The following is a 20,142-nucleotide window of genomic DNA, read 5'->3' as shown; positions in this document are numbered from 1 at the left end:
CAAACAAGATTCTGCCTTTCTTTCAATCTCTTGTATTCTATATCTCATTTGTGTTTGGTGGGTGCACCAATAATATATATACCCTTCTCGATCTGCACCTTCATAGAATTTAGGAATACTTCTGATGCGGTCCTTAATCATTACATTGATTGACATCCTATTAGTTTTTAGATTTTGATCAAAGTCATTTGACTTTGTATACATCAACATATTAGCATTAATCAATTTCCATGTCAAGTATTTTATATTTTAAATTAAAAATTATATTAAATATTGTAATATAGACATCCTTCAAATTAAAATTTGTCCGAACATTTAAAACAATTAAATAAAATAAATTACCATATTTATGGGATATAAAATCCCATAAGATTTGAACTTTAACGTTTATGGGATTAAACAACAAACTCCACCATTAGAAAAGAATTGTTTTTTTATTGAATGTCATGATAAAAGTTAAATGTTCCTATAAGAATGTACCCATGTACAATTATAGTAATTCACAAGAATGTATCCATATACAATTTCAACATTAAAACCCATATGTAACAAAAACAAGAAAAACATTGTACCCATATAAATTCTTAATGTAAAAAAATAATTAAAGGATAGAAAAATGGAAGCAAACCATAAGACCAAATTAGTTAAGGGTACATACTATATAAATCTTATAGGAAAAAGTTATACATATATGGGTACAAAAAAATAAAAAGTTACAATGGTAGTATAGAATAAAAGTTGGGTACATGGATTAAGGAACAAGAGAAGAGAATGTACCCAATGAAATTAAAATTGCATTTAGAGCAATATAATGTTCATTTGTTACGATTTTGCAATATGATGGTCATGGAGAAAAAATAAGTTTGAAATTTTTTTGGTGAAAATTAAATTTGAGGATACATATTCAATATAATAATGTTGAATTTGAACATAAGCATAAATTTGAGTGATAGAATTTTGGGATTTTCAATTACAAACGTGATAATGTGGAAGAAATTATAAATTAAAATTTGTTGTAAAAAAATAAAAAGATGACATGGAAATATTTTATAGTAAAGTGTGGAGGTGTACAAAGTCAAGAAGTTAAGGGACTTTAATCAAAAACTGAAAACCAATAAAGTTTCAATCTATGAACATTGGTGACTAGGGACTGGATCTTAATTTTCCCTAGAATTTATGTAGAGGAGATTCACGCTTACTTTGATTTGGAAAAATCTTATTTGATCAACTAATTAAGCTCTTTTATTGTATTCAAATGCCAAATACATTGGAAGGTTTCAATTTAGAAATCTCACTCCTAATTGAAGAAAAAAAAAACTCACGAAATGTCCAAAAAAACTTTAGTTTTAATGAAAAATGATAAATAAAGGTGTAGTGAATAGTACCAGGAAAAGGTAAAAGTATGGTTTTTCATTAAAAGTGAACAGTACCATAAATATTTCGTTAAAACTCAAAAAAAAAAAAACTCCTTTGATATTTGGGTTAAGTCATACCCTCTCTCGCCAATATCGCTTAAATAAATAATGAAAATAAAAACAAAATTACATTTTGATATGATATTGTCTTTTGGCAGACCTATCTAGTGGCTAAAAACATATTTGACTCAATCGTACTAATTAGTTTAAATGGTATACTTTAAAATATCCTTTAATTTTTCATCATATATATCGAGTATTGTTATTCACACGTTCATTTTTACTTCTCACACTCTTGTTAATTGTTGTTCATTAATTTTTTTCAATTCGTTTGATTAAACATTCGAAAATTGAGAAAAATACGTAAGAGATGAAAGTGGATATGCGAATACTAGCATCCTATACATACACACATAGCAAAAGTTAGTGAAATTCTCATAGGCATGCATGCACTTTAAGCACATTGACCGCCTAATCATAAGCAGTCGTATCAATATGTCATATTGCTGGTTACTCCTTTTGGTTTAATTATGACCACGCTTCAATCCTATTTGATAATCTTGATGATTATTATGGTGCTTAATCCCATTGTATAATTTGCTATGCATGATTCTCATAAGTTTTATATGTTGATGTAGTCATTTTTCTTCAATTCAAGCTAATATATATAGCAAAAATGAAACTTTTGACGTAAATGTAGAGAGCAAGTTATATCAACCGCGATGTCATAATTAGGGCTGGGCATGAGTCGGGCCGGACCCAATTTTGAAGGGACCAGACCAGACCTGAGTTTAAAAGAAATGGGCCCGACCGGAGTGGGTATAACAAATTCTAATACAAGAATCGAACCTAACCTGGCTCGTTTGAACCGGGCCGATTCGGCTGGGTCCACGGGATCTTTTTTTTTCTCTTCTTTTTTAGCTCTCTCGAATCTCGATCATTCCAGAGATGTCGGACCACCACCTTTTCCACAAAGGGTCTTCGACAAAAAGGTCGTCCCTTGCACTCTCGCCTTCAAGCTTAGATCCTTTGTGTCACCAACGAGATCTCTAACAAATTTAATCATCGAAAATCTGATGTCATCTCGCCAAAGACGGGAGATAGTAGAGATGATGGAGGCCAAAAGAGGCGTCTCGTTCCCTTTCGTCTTCTCCTACGGCGAGACCAAGATTGATATCAGCGACCTCGTTTACCCAAAGCTTGATTTCCTGCGGGAATGTGGATTGTGGGATTTAATCAATGGTGGAGATTAAATCTCCACATATTGGATAATAGATACGGTCTGGCCGGGGCCCTATTTTCTTAGCAATTTGGACCCGCCTTGCCCCGCAAGTAACATAGAACCGTTCCACCCCGCCTTGTTTTAGATTTATACAAATTAGACCCGTTCCATACCCGCCTTGACCCGCTTGTACTTGCCCCTATCTGCGGGTCCAAGACCCGTTTGCCCACCTCTAGTCATAATAGCAGGTTATTCAATCCATATATAAGTTTTTTTCATGAATCTATAAGAACCGTATATAGCTCCCTGTGCTTGGAACACTTGCCAACTTTTTTCTTTGAATATCTTATTCTAAATGATCAATATTGGTGCACCCTTGGGCCTTGACCATCCATGATTTAATTATGACAGGCATTGATACTAAAATGGGGGTTCAAGCGTGCAATATTTATGATGATGATGTACAAGAGCCCACAACGGATTTAATTAAAATAGAAATCTCTCATGCTTTAATATGGTGCTTCACTAATCATGTTTAATTGCCTTTGGACTTGGGCAAGTTACCTTTAAAGAAGGGAAGTGTTATTAGCACTCCAAAAATCTCATTCTACAATCATCACAAATATATTTTTCTTCCCAAATATAGAAAATTAGGAGTGTAAAATGAGAATTTTAGAGTGTTAATAACAATTCCCATAAAGAAATGAAAAACAAAGAACAAAGGTAGGAACAAGAGGCACCAAAAGAATTCACTTTTCTTTTTTGTTAGGGTTGTGGAAGTTGAGAGTTCATCCTTAAATCAATTTGACAATGAAATCGCCAAACTCTTTATAAACATGTTTTTTTTTTAACTTTCATGTGGAATAGTTCTTCACATCTTCACAAGTCCGCCAGAGGATTACCGTCATAAGCACGACCCGTGATCAATCTTTCTTGGATGAGGTTGTCTTAGAATTTGTTTTTCTTATTTTTATTAGGTATACCTTCGATATAACCGGTGCATGAATTCTTTATTCCTATCTCTATCCTCATTCGACGCGAATAAGGTCAAAGCTCTAATAATAGTTCAAGAAAGAAAAAAGGAAATTTGATAGTGAAACAAAAACATGGGCAAATGAAAGTGTTGGTGAAATGTCTCTGGCTTAATTTTGTCTCTTTTCTCCATTTTATTATGAAGCAATATTGCCGACTTTATGTCATTTTGATCCTTGAGAATCTGCTACAGATTTAACACAAATCAGCATGCATCTTAGTTTTCACATGCGAAAAAAACTAATGAAGGAGACAGTAAAAAGCAAGCACTACAGACTAGGATCAATGTTTGTTCCTGCCTAATTTACAATAGCCCATCGTTATTTAGACAAACCAAATAATTAGTAATTCTAATGATTGATCTAATGACTGTAGTTTGTATTAATTATATTATTCTGCTGTATCCCATCCCATGAGTCCAAAATGTCTGATTTAGATCCTTTCCTGAGCCCAAGATGAGGATTCTTCTGATCAAAGAGTGTGGACCGTTGGATTTCATCCAACGGCTATAATTATTATAATTTTAAAAGAACCCTCTTATTTGTAGCCGTTAAATTTTCATCCAATGACCTACACTCCTTGGTCAGGAGGATTCTCATCTTAGGCTCATGCTCAGGAAAGGATCCAAATCCCAAGTCCAAAATGTCATGCTTTAACAGGACAGAAACAGTAAAAACCAATGACCTAAACACAGTATGCATGCATTCTAAACAAGATCTTAATTGTTCAAGTGTTCAAATCATCGTAAGGGACTAATCGGGTACTAATTTGAGTGCTAACGAGCATTTATTTTGTTTCTACGAATGACTCTGCATCCTTAAATCATTAACGACAGTTTTCAGGAGCTAATGATCTGACTTATTAAATCTAATTAGCAAAGAATTAATTAACTCTCTCCCAGTTGTGTACAAAATAATCCTCTAGCAAATTAATAGGCAACCAATGTAAAGAGTAAAACCATGTGCAAGTAAATTTAATGAAACCTCATATCATGCATCGAGCTAACGAAAATAGATATCTCTCGTGTCTCTGTGTGTGTGGAATTATGACTGTATTTAGCAATTTGTGCATGTAATACCTATAGCACTTAGTCGTCTGCTTATGACAAGTAATACGTGGATGATGTGGACCTCTTTGCTCCAAAACGATGAACCAAAACTAATGCCGGGCCACTATTGCCAGCATGCTGATATTGGATAGAATAACCCCTCCAATTCCATATACTACGGCACATAGGAGAAAGAACGTTAGAAATATGAGTCATGTTATTCTTACCATGTTTTTATGAGTAATATTATTCTTACTATGTTTTTATACCACATTTATATACCACCTTATGTGGCATCTGATGTGGATAGCCATATCATTTAAATGAATCAGAATTTAATTTAAATTAAAAACATTTAATAAACCAATAATTTAAAAAAAGTTGGAATTAAATGGTGATTGTGGCATATGAGGAGTCTTCTCCTTCCTTCCCCATTCAATCATGCTTCTTCTCCCGTTTCTTTTTCCACGCCAGTTCTTTTACGCCATTTTTTTTCACCCTAGTTTTTTTCACGTTAGTGTGGACTACCACCAACGCCAGTACTTTTGTACCCACCCCACACTACTCACACTAGACGCCTATTTTTTTCACTCCATAGTACAAAACCCCACCTCTCATTATCGAGTAAAAAAGCTCCACCACCTCTTTCCACCTCTGGTCTCTAAGACACGCACCGATCATGGCCGACCAAGAGTACAAATTTCTCTCATGCATTGCATAGAATTGAATAGAATTGGTGTCAATGCAAGATTGAAGTAAATTCATTTAAGTAGTGGAAGTTACCTTCGACCCACTTTTGGCAATGGAGTCAAGAACGGTGACAGCCTCCGTGAACTCGTCATTCTTGCGGAGGTAATTCAAGTGAGAGTCTGTGAATTTTGGGAGGGTTTTTTTTTTTTTGGAAAAGGAGATTGTGGGTTTGGTTTGTCGTGGTAAGAATTCAGATGGGTTGTTGAATTTGGAAGGTACTATGGGGATTGGAGGTGTGAGTAGTGTGAAGTGGGTACAAAAGTACAAGAGAGGAGGGTAGTCCACACTAACGAGAAAAAAACTTGGGTGAAAAAAAATGGCGTGAAAGAACTGGCGTGGAAGAAGAAATGGAGAAGAAGCAGGATTGAACGGGAAAGGAAGGAGAAGACTCCTCGTATGCCACAATCACTATTTAATTCTAGTGTTTTTTTTTTAATTATTGGTTTACTGCTTTTTCTCCGTTTCTTCTTCCACGCTAGTTCTTTCACCCTGTTTGTACCATACTTGACCAATCCTGAAACTATTGAACATCGGTCAACGTTATACCGTCAAGGATCCAGAAGAGTTTCCTTCCAACCAGGAGGCCAATCACAGCGCAACACGTGTCGACATCAGAAGCCAATCATAGCGCAACACGTGTCAACATCAGAAGCCAATCACAACACGACACGTGTCAATGTCAGAATGAAACTAGAAACTCTCTTATATAAATAGAGATCATTCTCTCACAATATTTCTTAATGTCATTTGTACTAAATCATTCACTAGTACTCACTAAAGGATAGCTTAAACCTATGTACTTGTGTAAACCCTTCACAATTAATGAGAACTCTTTTACTCCATGGATGTAGCCAATCTGGGTGAACCACGTACATCTTGTGTTTGTTTCCCTGTCCCTATCCATTTACATACTTATTCACACTAGTGACCGGAGCAATCTAGCAAAGGTCACAAACTTAACATTTTTTGTTGTACCAAAGTCCTCACTGATTTTGTGCATCAACATTTGGCGCCGTCTGTGGGAAACGACACTTATTCCCACTCTCTTCAGCTTTGTCAAGCTGGTTTCCACCATTCGTACACTCTCTTTTGACCAGGCATCCCTCTCCAACATGGGGAGTGAAGGAAACCACAGCACACAGAATGACACCCCTCTTGCACCTAGTGCGAAGCAACGAAAGAAGGAAGGAAAGAGGGTTGTTCTTCAAGCTAAAGTCGATGAGCTAGAAGCTCAAAACAACAAAATAGCAATGAAGAATGGGGTTCTCCAGGAGCAGTATGAGAAGCTCTTTGAGACGCTCCACGAAACTATGCGTACTCAAACACGCGAGCTTTTTGCCCCTGTGGACATCAACCATCATCTGGGTGCCCCCCAACACGGAGGGTCACCTGCCTTCGACATGGGTATCCCTAATAAGGAGCGAGCTAATCATCAAAACATTGATCAACATGAGACTTCTCTCAACCTAGCTGCTTCGACCCAAAGCTAGAGAAGTAGAGGAATACACCTCATTGCAGAAGGGTTGGAAGGATCGAAAGCCGTTTATCGTGACTGCCGAGACTTCCTAAAGCAACGTCGAGAGAATCCCCTCCACATATGCTCGAAGATCAATGACCCAAGGGTTTCTGAAAGACTCGATCCCCTCCCACGACCCAGGCCAGCTGCCAATATAGGGAAGGAACGACATGTCCTAGAGGAACATGAAGGTACATGAGACTTTGAGGTATCCCGACAGACTCGCCCTAGAAGTCAGTACGGCGAGTCTAAGGAAAAATCACACGCCCTTGCTCAAACTTTCCTACTTTAAAGAGATGATATAGACTTACGAAAGAAAATTCCAGTGGTACATGACTCCACTCAAGACCCTTTTATCCTACAACTCCTTGAGGAAGTAAACAAGTTAAAGGCCGAACGTCAGGCCGAGATACCTGACTGGAACCAACCCAGGCCTGGCCCTCTCACAAGGAGGATCCTTGACACCACCCTTCAAGCGAAGACAAAACAAAAGCTTAGTTTACAACTCTATACTTAAAGGGAGGACCCAATTGAACACCTTAACCTTTTTGAGTCCACCATGGCATATCGGATGTACACCGACGAAGAGCGATGTCTTCTCTTCCCTTCCACCCTCTCTGGCGGAACTCTAAACTGGTATTGCCGTCTTCCACCTGAGATAGTAGACTCATTTGAGGAACTAAGGAAACTGTTTGTCTCTCAACACATCTTCCAGACCGATCACTTGCATCCTGCAGATGACTTGTACACTATTCGCAAGAAACCGGACGAGTCACTACGAGAGTATGCTGGTCGTTTCAACCATGAGTATTCTCGCTACGCTAAGGCAGATGACAAGACCACCCTCAAGGCCTTCACGGCAAGCCTACGTGATTGTTTCTTCAAGTACATGATCAATGCCAACACTTGGAATACTTACTCTGAGGTGATGGCACAGGCTTACAACCATACCTCCGCCGAGGCAAGGATATATCAAGGGAAACCCCCCATAACCACCCTTTATCAGCAAGTAGGGAGTGGAAGCCAGATCCAACCAAATGAGAAGACATCGACCTTCCAAACGGCAGCGGTGCCTCCCCCTGCCTTACTTAATACTTTGCCAAGTCAACAGACATATCAATCTCAGGGCAAAAGGAAAGATTTCCATCCTCACCAGTCTTATTTTAGTAAAAAGAGTAAGGGACACTACCGCGATAACCAAGGGTATCGCCATGATAATCCCCAACCCCAGGCAGTCAACACAGTGGGTCAAACAAGTGTCAGGACAACCCCAACCTCGAAGTATGAGGCATACACACCTTTGAACGCCACATGTGTGGCCATTTACCCCAGCATAGTACACTTGATACCGAAGCCAAAGCCAAGGCACCCGGATTACAAGCCCACGAAGAACATGAGCACGTTTTGCTGCTACCATGAGCATAACAGCCATGACGGCGAGAAGTGTATCACCCTTCGTGATCATATTGAAGCTTTGGCACGTGAAGGAAAAATTGATCAATTCCTCTTTCACCCTCCAAGGGGTAACCGTAACCAACGCCAGGTAAATGTGATATATTCCATAAATGGTGGCATACCCATATCTAAATCTTTCAACAGGGCCAAGAAAAATAGTGAACGAGCTTTAAGGTCTGACCACCAAGTGTTTCACGTGGAAGACATCAGGGGAGGTAAGTATCAAAAGCATAACTGGGATCCAATATGTTTCTACCCTGAGGAAGAAAGAGGTATCATCTACCCTCATGGAAGCTCACATAGCCAACTTTGAAGTACAACGAATCTTGGTAGACACGGGGGCTTCGGTCAATATCATGTTTGCTGAAGCTTTCAGGGCACTTAATGTAGCTGAACACTTGCTCGACCGCTCGATTTCCCTTCTGATAAGCTTCTCCAGTGATATCGTGCAACCTTTGGGGAGCATACACTTACCTTTCACCATTGGTACAAGCCCTTACACAGCTACCATTACCACTAACTTCCTGCTGGTTGATTACCCAACGACATACAATGTTATCTTCGAATGCACATGCATCAATGATCTCAAGGCCATGGTATCCACACATATGTTATTGATGAAATTTCCAACCCCCTATGGCAATGGTTACATCAGAGGAGATCAACTTAGTGCATGATCATGTTACAACACTTCATTCAAGCAACAACACCTGCATGTGCCCAAGGAAACCCTTTCTATACATGACCAAGTCATAAAGACCAGCCCAGACGAAGCCAACTTGGATCTTCACGGTGGCAACAGTCAACCTGACAATCCTCAAGATGACTCTTTCACCCAGCAAGCACAACCCTCTGAAGAGTTGGAGAATGTCTCTATCTCAAAAGATTATCCGGATCGCATGGTGAAGATTGGTACCACCTTGTCACCACCCATTCGGTTGGCATTGATCTCTTTTTTGCAAGAGAACACTGAGGTCTTCGCCTGGTCATACGAGGACATGCCAGGCATCTCTCCCGATATAATCTGTCATTGCTTAAGTATTGACCCCAAAACTAAGCCAGTGAGACAGAAGCGAAGATCTTATGATGCTGAACGGTACGAGGCAATGAAGGCAGAAGTTGAAAAACTCAAAGGCATAGGCTTCGTCCGCGAAGTCAATTATCCAACGTGGGTAGCAAATGTTGTCCTTGTTAAGAAGAATCCAACCAAGGAAAGTCTCATGCTCCAAAAGGTCTTGTGGAGAATATGTGTCGATTACACCGACCTAAACAAAGGATGCCTGAAGGATAGCTTTCCTTTTCCTCTCATAGACAGACTTATATACTCTACGACAGGGTGTGAACTCCTAAGCTTCATGGATGCTTACTCAGGATACAACCAAATCCTCATGAACCCTCTGCACCAAGAACACACAGCCTTCACTACTGACAGATGACTATATTGCTATAAAGTCATGCCCTTCGACCTAAAGAATGCAAGAGCGACTTATTAGAGACTGGTCAATTTAATGTTCGCTAAACAGATTGGGAAGAGCATGGAAGTTTACGTTGATGATATGCTAATCAAGAGAAAACATGCTGACCAACATATCACCAACCTATCTGAAACTTTCACCATTCTGAAAAGGTATCGAATGAGGTTGAACCCCAATAAATGTGCCTTCGGCGTAGGCTCTAGCAAATTCTTAGGCTTCATGATAAGCCAACGGGGCATTGAGGCTAATCCCGAGAAGATCAAAGCAATCCTCAACATGAAGGAACCGGTAACTTCAAAAGACATCTAGAGCCTTACTGGCAAGGTGGCAGCCTTAACTAGGTTCATCTCTAAGGCCACAGACAGATGTGCTCATTTCTTCAAAGCACTTAAGGGAAGTAAGAAGTACATTACATGGACTGATGAATGTGCTGAGGCATTCAAGAACCTCAAAGACTACATGAGTAAAACCCATTTGCTCTCCAAACCTAAGGTTGGTGACACTCTCATTATCTATCTGTCGGTATCAACTTCAGCAGTAAGTTCCGTTCTCATTCGAAATGATGGTAATGTCGAACGGCCTGTCTACTACTCTAGCAATGCCTTACAAGATGCAGAGACACGATACTCCAACATTGAGAAATTGGCTCTAGCATTGGTCATGTCTGCTCGAAAACTTCGCCCTTACTTCCAAGCACACTCTATCATCATGCTTACCAATCATCCTCTTCGACAGATACTCCAAAGTCCTGACACTTCCGGACGAATGATCAAATGGGTGATAACATTGGGTGAGTTTGACATCTCTTACCAACCAAAGCCAGCTGAGAAGGGCCAAGCAGTGGCAGACTTCATCGCCGACTTCACATATCCTGTTGACATTGTTTCTACGCCTAAAGAAGTGGTTTCATTACCCTCGGAAGCACAGAAAATAGAACCAACAACCCCAGCATGGAGTCTATATGTTGATGGCTCGTCCAACCAACAGGGTTGTGGAGCAGGACTAATCCTTACGACCCCTGACAAAGTGGCGATGAAGTATGCTATTCGTTTCAAATTCAAGGCGTCGAACAATGAGGCCAAATATGAAGCCTCCTAGTAGGCTTACGTTTGGCCAAACACCTTAGGGTTAAACGAATTGATATCTTTAGTGACTCCTAATTAATGGTTAACCAGGTCACCAACAACTTTGATGCTAAGGATAGCTCTATGGCAGCATATCTGGCACAAACACAATTGTTGCTTAAGCACTTCCATTACCAGATCACCCAAATTCCTCGAGCGGCAAACAGTCATGCAGATGCTTTAGCTCACCTCGCCTCAGCGGTGGAAGACAAGATTGGGAGAAAAATTCAAGTCAAATTGTTGGCAGCACCAAGCACCATGGTTGCGGAAGTGTGCAACTTACAACAGGGGATAGTTGGATTACCCCAATTTATAAATTCCTTGCTCATAGCACCCTTCCAAATGACAAAGTTCAAGCTAAGTAGATTCGATACAAGGCTACCCGTTACTTGATCATTAATGACCAACTCTACAAACGGGGTTTTAACTTACCATACCTAAGATGCCTTACGCCCGCAGAGGCGGAAACTATCATTCGGGAAATACATGAAGGAGTATGCGGAGATCATGCTAGATCTCAATCCCTAGAACACAAGGCTTTTCGCCAAGGATATTACTGGTCAACACTCCACTAAGATGCCATTAGAATATCCCGCTCATGTGATAAATATCAACGCTACGTAACTATTCCTCACTCCCCTCCCGAGCCTCTCACTCCCATGATCAGCCCTTGGCCCTTGGCCCAATGGGGACTTGATTTAATCGGCCCAATGCCTGCAGGGAAGGGCAAGATCCGCTATGCAATCGTTGCAGTTGACTACTTCACAAAGTAGGCCAAAGTAGAACCCTTGGCAACATTACTGAGGTAAAAATAAAAGACTTCATATGGAAGAACATCCTTTACAGATTCGGCATTCCCAATGCGATAGTCACTGACAACGGGCGACAGTTCGACAACAATAAGTTCAGGATGTTCTGCTCTAAGTTCAACATCAACTTATGTTTTGCCTCCCCAGCTCATCCCCAGTCTAATGGACAAGTTAAAGTCATCAACAAAATAATCAAGCGAACTTTGAAAACCAGCTTGGACAAGGCTAAAGGTTGTTGGCCAGAATTTGTACCCCAAGTTCTTTGGTCATACCGCACTTCGTATCGGACATCAATAGGAGAAACCTCATTCTCACTTGCCTTTGGTACAGATGCAGTTGTCCTAGTTGACCTTGAGCAAGCAACGTTTCGAGTCCAGAACTACATGCAAAGCGAAAATGACAAACAACTTACCCTCAACTTAGATCTAGTCGAGGAACACAGAAACCAGGCTCACTTAAGGAATGTCGCCTACAAGCAGCGCATCTCCAACTACTATGACTCCAGGGTCAAACCTCGTTCTTTCAAAGTGGGGGACTGGGTATTGAAGAAAAGATTACTCTGCGACAAAGTCCTGAGTGAAGAAACACTTTGTCCAAACTGGGATGGACCGTTTGAAGTTGTTGGCATCAGTCGCCCTGGCTCCTACAAGCTTAGAAGCTTCGATGGCAAGACCCTTAGCCATCCATGGAACGCTGATCACTTGAAGTACTATTACAAGTAAATTCACATTGTACAAGTGTTAAGCTTCAGCCGTTCGGCATTCTATGTAATGAAGATTGTTTGGCATGAATTCAATAAAGAAGTGATTTAGACAACTCGATCCTAATCCTCTTACATTTCTAGCAATGAAACACTCAGGTTCAAAGCTTTAACATGAATGCTTCTAACATGAAACAAAGTCTAAGTATATGTCAACAAGACTATACAAATAAACGAACAGCTTCACAGTATATTCGTTCAATCATACATTCCAACACATTCATACATAAGCCAACTGTGCTTTGAAATGGTTCAACATATTTTGTGTCATTCAACACTTGCTACAATGTGCCTAGACACCTTGCCCTTATTCTCACCAACCAGGTGATGAAATGTGAAGAATGAACTCATCTTCATGCCACCAACCAGGTGATGAAATGTACAACCCGTACTCTCCTTCATGCCACCAACCAGGTGATGACATGTACAACTAGTACTCCAATATCATTTGGTAACTTGTCACTCATGCCACCAACCAGGTGATGAAATGTACAACCCATACTCTCATTCATGCCACCAACCAGGTGATGAAATGTACAACTCGTACTCTAATATCATTTGGCAACTCGTCATTCATGCCACCAACCAGGTGATGAAATGTACAACCCGTACTCTCCTTCCTGCCACCAACCAGGTGATGAAATGTACAACCCGTACTCTAATATCATTTGGCAACTTGCCACTCATACCACCAACCAGGTGAAAAAGGAACTCATATTCATGCTACCAACCAGTTGATGAAACGTACAACTTGTACTCTCCTTCATGCCACCAACCAGGTGATGAAATGTACAACCCGTACTCTAATATCATTTGGCAACTTGCCTTTGATGCCACCAACCAAGGGAAGAAGGAACTCACCTTCGTACCACCAACCAAGTGATGAAAGCAACTCACCATTCATTCCACCTACCAGAAGACGAGTGGTACAACTTGTACATGTGAACTTCTAGCACTCACAAATAATCAAAAACCCTCAAGCTTGACAACTCAACTAAAGGAGCACTTATGCCCAACAAGAGTTATAGTCACCAACAAAGTCATATTGCAAGCCAACAACAACTTCAGTGCATGGCATACGAAGATCAAACTATTCAGCCCTCTTGCATCTGCTTCAAACATCGTAGAAAGCTTCACACACTCTTGATCAAGACAGTATAAAGCAAAACCAATTTATAGTGCTAACAAGAACTTCATCAGCGGAGGGCAACCACAATTCTCAAAAGCTTCACACTCTTGATCAAGACAGTGTGAAGCAAAACCAATTTATGGTGCTAACAAGAACTTCATCAGCGGAGGGCAACCATAATTCTCAAAAGCTTCACACACTCTTGATCAAGACAGTGTGAAGCAAAACCAATTTATGGTGCCAACAAGAGCTTCATCAATAGAGGGCAACCACAAGTCTCAAAAGCTTCACACACTCTTGATCAAGACAGTGTGAAGCAAAACCAATTTATGGTGCCAACAAAAGCTTCATCAATGGAGGGCAACCACAATTTTCAAAAGCTTCACACACTCTATATCAAAACAGTGTGAAGCAAAACCAATTTATGGTGCCAACAAGAGCTTCATGAATGGAGGGCAACCACAATTCTCAAAAGCTTCACACACTATTGATCAAGACAGTGTAAAGCAAAACCAATTTATGGTGCCAACAAGAGCTTCATCAAATGAGTTCAACCACAACTCTCAAAAACTTCACACACTCTTGATCAAGACAGTGTGAAGCAAAACCAATTTATGGTGCCAACAAAAGCTTCATCAATGAAGGGCAACTACAATTCTCAAAAGCTTCACACACTCTTGATCAAGACAATGTGAAGCAAAACCAATTTATGGTGCCAACAAGAGCTTCATCAATGGAGGACAAACACAACTCTCAAAAGCTTCACACACTCTTGATCAAGACAGTGTGAAGTAAAACCAATTTATGGTGCTAACAAAAGCTTCATCAATGAAGGGCAACTACAATTCTCAAAAGCTTCACACACTCTTAATCAAGACAGTGTGAAGCAAAACCAATTTATGGTGCCAACAAGAGCTTCATCAATGGAGGACAAGCACAACTCTCAAAAGCTACACACACACTCTTGATCAAGACAGTGTGAAGCAAAACCAATTTATGGTGCCAACAAGAGCTTCATTAATGGAGGACAAGCACAACTCTCAAAAGTTTCACACACTTTTGATCAAGACAATGTGAAGCAAAACCAATTTATGGTGTCAACAAAAGCTTCATCAATGGAGGGCGACTACAATTCTCAAACCTTCGAAGCAAATTCAAGACTGTTCGAAGCAAATTCAATTTATATGGTTCATCTAAACCTTCGACTACTACAAGGTGTGGCTTGCATCACAATCTCTTGCTCAACAGTATGAAAGCAAAATTTGTATATGTTGTCTTTCCCACATTTTCAAATTTCTAGTTTCCCAAAAACAAAAAGGGAAATTCAACAAAGCTTCATCAATGGAGGACAACTACAAATTCTCAAAAGCTTCACACTATCTTGATCAAGATAGTGTGAAGCAAAATCAATTCATGGTATCCAAAAAAAATGCTTCACCTACAAAGCTTCAACTCCAAAGCTTGACCCACAAAAGCTTGACCCATAAAAGCTTGACCCACAAAAGGTTCACCTACAAAAGCTTGACCCACAAAAGCTTCACCTACAAAAACTTGACCCACAAAAGCTTGACCCATAAAAGCTTCACCTACAAAACTTCAACACAAAAGCTTCACATACAAAAGCTTCACACTATCTTCATCAAGATAGTGTGAAGCAAAATCAATTCATGGTGCCCAACAAAGCTTCAACCTTAAAGCTTCACCTACAAAGCTTCAACACCAAAACTTCACCTACAAAGCTTTAAAATATATATTTCGAAAATTCAAAAATTCAAAAATTCGAAAATTCAAAAATTCGGAAATTCAAAAATTCGAAAATTCGAAAAAAAAATGCCTAGGCCTCCTTTTCTTTGGGCCTAACAACTTTCATAACAAATATAAATGAAGGAGTTTTGGGCTACCACTTAGAAAGGAAATGCCTCACTCGTCAACTCCCTCGACCGGAGACTTGGGGGACTCCTACCATATGCTACTGCACCTTGATACTCGGAAGTCTCACGACCACTCAGTGACTTGGATTTTTCAAGTCTCCAAACGAGAAGTTTTCCTCACTCGGGAAATTAAGGGAGCACTACCTCAACCTACATGCTTCACTCACAAAGCTTCAACAAAATGAAAAATTCAAAGAACTTAGTGAAGAAGGCCTTGGTGTATTTAACACAATACGTTGAAATGAAGCTAAGCTTGTTTATTAATATCTCTGATAAGTTACAAATATGTACATATACATGAATCAAAATAAACAAACAAGAGGGAGCTTTCACAAAGGTTGCTCAGGAGAAGTCTCAGCAGTCGGCAGAGCCCCAGAAAGATGAGGCACCAGAGGGTGATTATTTGGAGCCTCAGTACTAGGCAGAACCCCAGAAGGAGGAGGCACCGAAGGTTGATCATTTGGAGCTTTATTACGTGGTACAGCCCTAGAAGACGAAGACAATAAATGCCTTTGGAATAAACCCACAAATCTCTGATGATCAAGTAAAATCTGACCATCAGATTCCTGCAGCTGGTCGAGCTTCTTCTTCATGTTTGTAGCATAGTCATGTGCGAGCCTGTGCAACTGTTTATTCTCATGCTTGAGCCCTCTGATCTCCTGTTTGAGACTTATCACTTCAGCTGCCAATGATTCAACTTGGCGGGTTCGAGCTAATAGGCGTTGGGCCATATTAGACACAGAACATGCACACTGAACACTAAGAGCCAGAGAATCTTTAACAGCCAACTTATCAGACTGTTTGGAAAGTAGTCTGTTATCTTTGGGAGTGAGAAGGTTCCTGGCCACCACCACAACGGTCATATCATTCTTCATCACAGAGTTCCCAACGGTAAGAGGACCAGTAGGGGATAAGAAGGATGGGCGCCATATGTTATCTTAAGAAGGCATGGCATTCTCAGAAATGATGAAGGAGAAATGAGGTGCAATGAATTTCTGAAGTAAGGGGCAAATTCCTACAAGCAATAACTCTCTGAATGTACTTATTGCACACAATTGGTACCCTTATAAAAGAAAGGGCAACAGGGTAGTTGGTTCAAAAATCGAAGAGGCACCACTCTCCGGATTTCGAAGAGGCACCACTTTCCACACGCATCATCAGCTCCTCAGGTACCACAGATAACTTTGCCAAAGATCTCTGACAAAGTTTAGACACATAAATTTTGAAGGTTCAACTACCCTACTATTACCCACAAGGGTAAAGAAACAGCACCACTGCTTGATAACTAGAAAGTCCCAATGTGTGTCAACCTCCGTGCTCCGTGGCAAGGCAAACTGGTAAAAATGCCTAACCTTTACTCACATTCAAGAAAACACTCCCAACTAGATTGCTTGCTCAAAAATCGAAGAGGTACCACTCTCCGAATCTCGAAAGCCAGACTCCCAACAGGATTATTTTCTCAAAAATCGAAGAGACACTGCTCTCCGAATCTCAAGAGTCAGACTCCTAATAGGATTGCTTTCTCAAAAATTGAAGAGGCACCATTCTCTGAATCTCGAGAGCCAGATCCCCGACAGGATTGCTTGTTCGAAAACTGAAGAGGCACCGCTCTCCGAACTTCGAAAGCCAGATTTCCTTGGATAAAGCTTGTCTGTAATCTTCACACGCAACATCAGCTTTCCAGATACCACAGACCACTTTTTCAAAGTGCTATGACAACGTTAAAACATGTGAGGCTTGCAGCTCCCACTACATTACTATGACCAAGGAGGGTAAATGAATAGCATTATTACTTGCTCAAAAATCGAAGAGGCACCGCCCTCCAAATCTCGAGAGCCAGACTCCCAACATGATTACTTTCTCAAAAATCGAAGAGGCACTGCTCTCCGAATCTCAAGAGCCAGACTCCCAACAGGATTGCTTTCTCAAAAATCGAAGAGGCACCGTTCTCCGAATCTCAAGAGCCAGATCCCCGGCAAGATTGCTTGTTTGAAAACCAAAGAAGCATCGCTCTCTGAACTTCGAGAGCCAGATTTCCTTGGATAAAGCTTGTCTGCAATCTTCACATGCAACATCAACTTTCCAGATACCACATACCACTTTTTCAAAGTGCTCTGACAAAGTTAAAACACGTGAAACTTGCAGCTCCCACTACATTGCCACAACCAAGAAGGGTAAAGGAATAGCATTACTACTTGTTGTTAGGGAGACTCCTATATATGTCGACATCCATCTTCCACAAACAGGCAGACCTGCAAAAATGCTCAACCCTTCCTCATATCTAAGAGGGCACTCCCAACGAAGCCTTTCGAAATACTCAGCTTTCTTCCCCCCCCCCCCAATAATACCTATGCAAACTAGCCACACCAGAGCAAGAGTATCTCATATCATCAGGGTCAAAAGTAAGAGTATCTCATAGCATGCATTTTCCCTATCTTTTCCTTTGCCCTTATTCTTACATGCAAGACAAGGAGAAAAAGAACAATCAGTCAGCACTTGGAATCAAGCTTCCAGTCAGGAACTGACTGCCTAGAACCCCTTGTCTGACTACTTACCTGGCATTGCTCTCGAGTACTCATCTTCAACATCTTATGCTTCTAGAAAAGATACCACATCTGCCTGAGGAACAGATAGGGCAAGTGAGAAGGATACAAGGAAGCATGTGGAGACAAGCGCAACAGAACACGTGCCGATTCATCCACTACTTCGTCAACAGCAAAAATATCCCATATCATCAAGGTCGAACGCACTCTCGATTTGATGGACTTGTTTTGACCCTCAAATTCTTGAGTCGGCCTTATACTCTGGAGGAAACCAGAAAACCCTCCAGCCCAGTTTAAGAATAAGCCTGTGGAAAGTTACTTCTTCAAAAGCAAAAGTATCTCATATCATCTCTTCTCCATTTGCTTTTCCTTATCCTTGTTGCCGTTTACGACACAAGAAGAAGGAGAACAATCAACCGGAAGCCAAAGTCGAACCTCCGATCCAGGTTGCTTGCTTGGAAGTCTGATTGCTTACCTTGTATGTTACCTCTTTCGGCAAATCTCCTAGCTCGGCGACTTGGGGGACTCCTACTATAGGGTTTTGTATCGCACTTGACGAAGCCCGAAACTACAAGTAAGCTTCAAGTGAAATTGATACATTATCTTGTGCATCTTCATTGGTTAAAGATACCACCCCTAGATGGAGGAAAAGTACTTCCAGAGAAGATGACACATCTATGTATGAGACAGATAAGGTAAGTGAAAATGATACCACACTTCGGTACTTAGAAGTTTCGTGATTACTCAATGGCTTAGATCTTGCAAGTCTCAGCCGAGGAGCTTCCCTCATTCGGGAACTTAGGGAAGCACTGTTTGTACCATACTTAACCAATCCTGAAACTACTGAATACCGGTCAACGTTATACCGTCAAGGACCAAGAAGAGTTTCCCTCCAACCAGGAGGCCAATCACAGCGCGACACGTGTCGACATCAGAAGCCAATCATAGCGCGACACGTGTTAACATCAGAAGTCAATCACAACACGACACATGTCAATGTCAGAATGAAACTAGAAACTCTCTTCTATAAATAGAGATCATTCTCTCACAATATTTCCTAATGTCATTTGTACTAAATCATTCACTAGTACTCACTAAAGGAGAGCTTAAACCTATGTACTTGTGTAAACCCTTCACAATTAATGAGAACTCCTCTACTCCGTGGACGTAACCAATCTGGGTGAACCACGTACATCTTATGTTTGTTTCCCTGTCCCTATCCATTTACATACTTATTCACACTAGTGACCGGAGCAATCTAGCGAAGGTCACAAACTTAACATTTTCTGTTGTACCAAAATCCTCACTGATTTTGTGCATCAACACACCCCATTTTTTTTTACCCAAGTTTTTTTCTCATTAGTGTGGACTACCACCATCTCTTGTACTTTTGTACCCACTTCACACTACTCACACCTCCAATACCCATAGTACCCTCCAAATTCAGCAACCCATCTGAATTCTTACCATGACAAACCAAACCCACAATCTCCTTTTCCAGAAAAAACCTCCCAAAATTCACAAACTCTCACTTGAATTACCTCCACAAGAATGGCGAGTTCACAGAGGCCGTCACCGTTCTTGACTCCATTGCCAAATGTGGGTTGAAGGTAACTTCCACTACTTTCATGAATTTACTTCAATCTTGCATTGACACCAATTTTATTCAATTCTACACAATGCGTGAGAGAAATTTGTACTCTTGGTCGGCTATGATCAGTGTGTGTCTTAGAGACCAGAGGTGGAAATAGGTGGTTGAGCTTTTTTACTCGATGATGAGAGGTGGGGTTTTGTACCATAGGGTGAAAAAATGGGCGTCTAGTGTGAGTAGTGTGGAGTGGATACAGAAGTACTAGCGTGGGTGGTAGTCCACACTAACGTGACAAAAACTGGGGTGAAAAAAAATGGCGTAAAAGAACTGGCGTGGAAGAAG

Source organism: Malus sylvestris, chromosome 3, assembly GCF_916048215.2.
Source record: "Malus sylvestris chromosome 3, drMalSylv7.2, whole genome shotgun sequence".
Lineage (NCBI taxonomy): Eukaryota > Viridiplantae > Streptophyta > Magnoliopsida > Rosales > Rosaceae > Malus > Malus sylvestris.
This window is presented reverse-complemented; position numbering follows the sequence as displayed.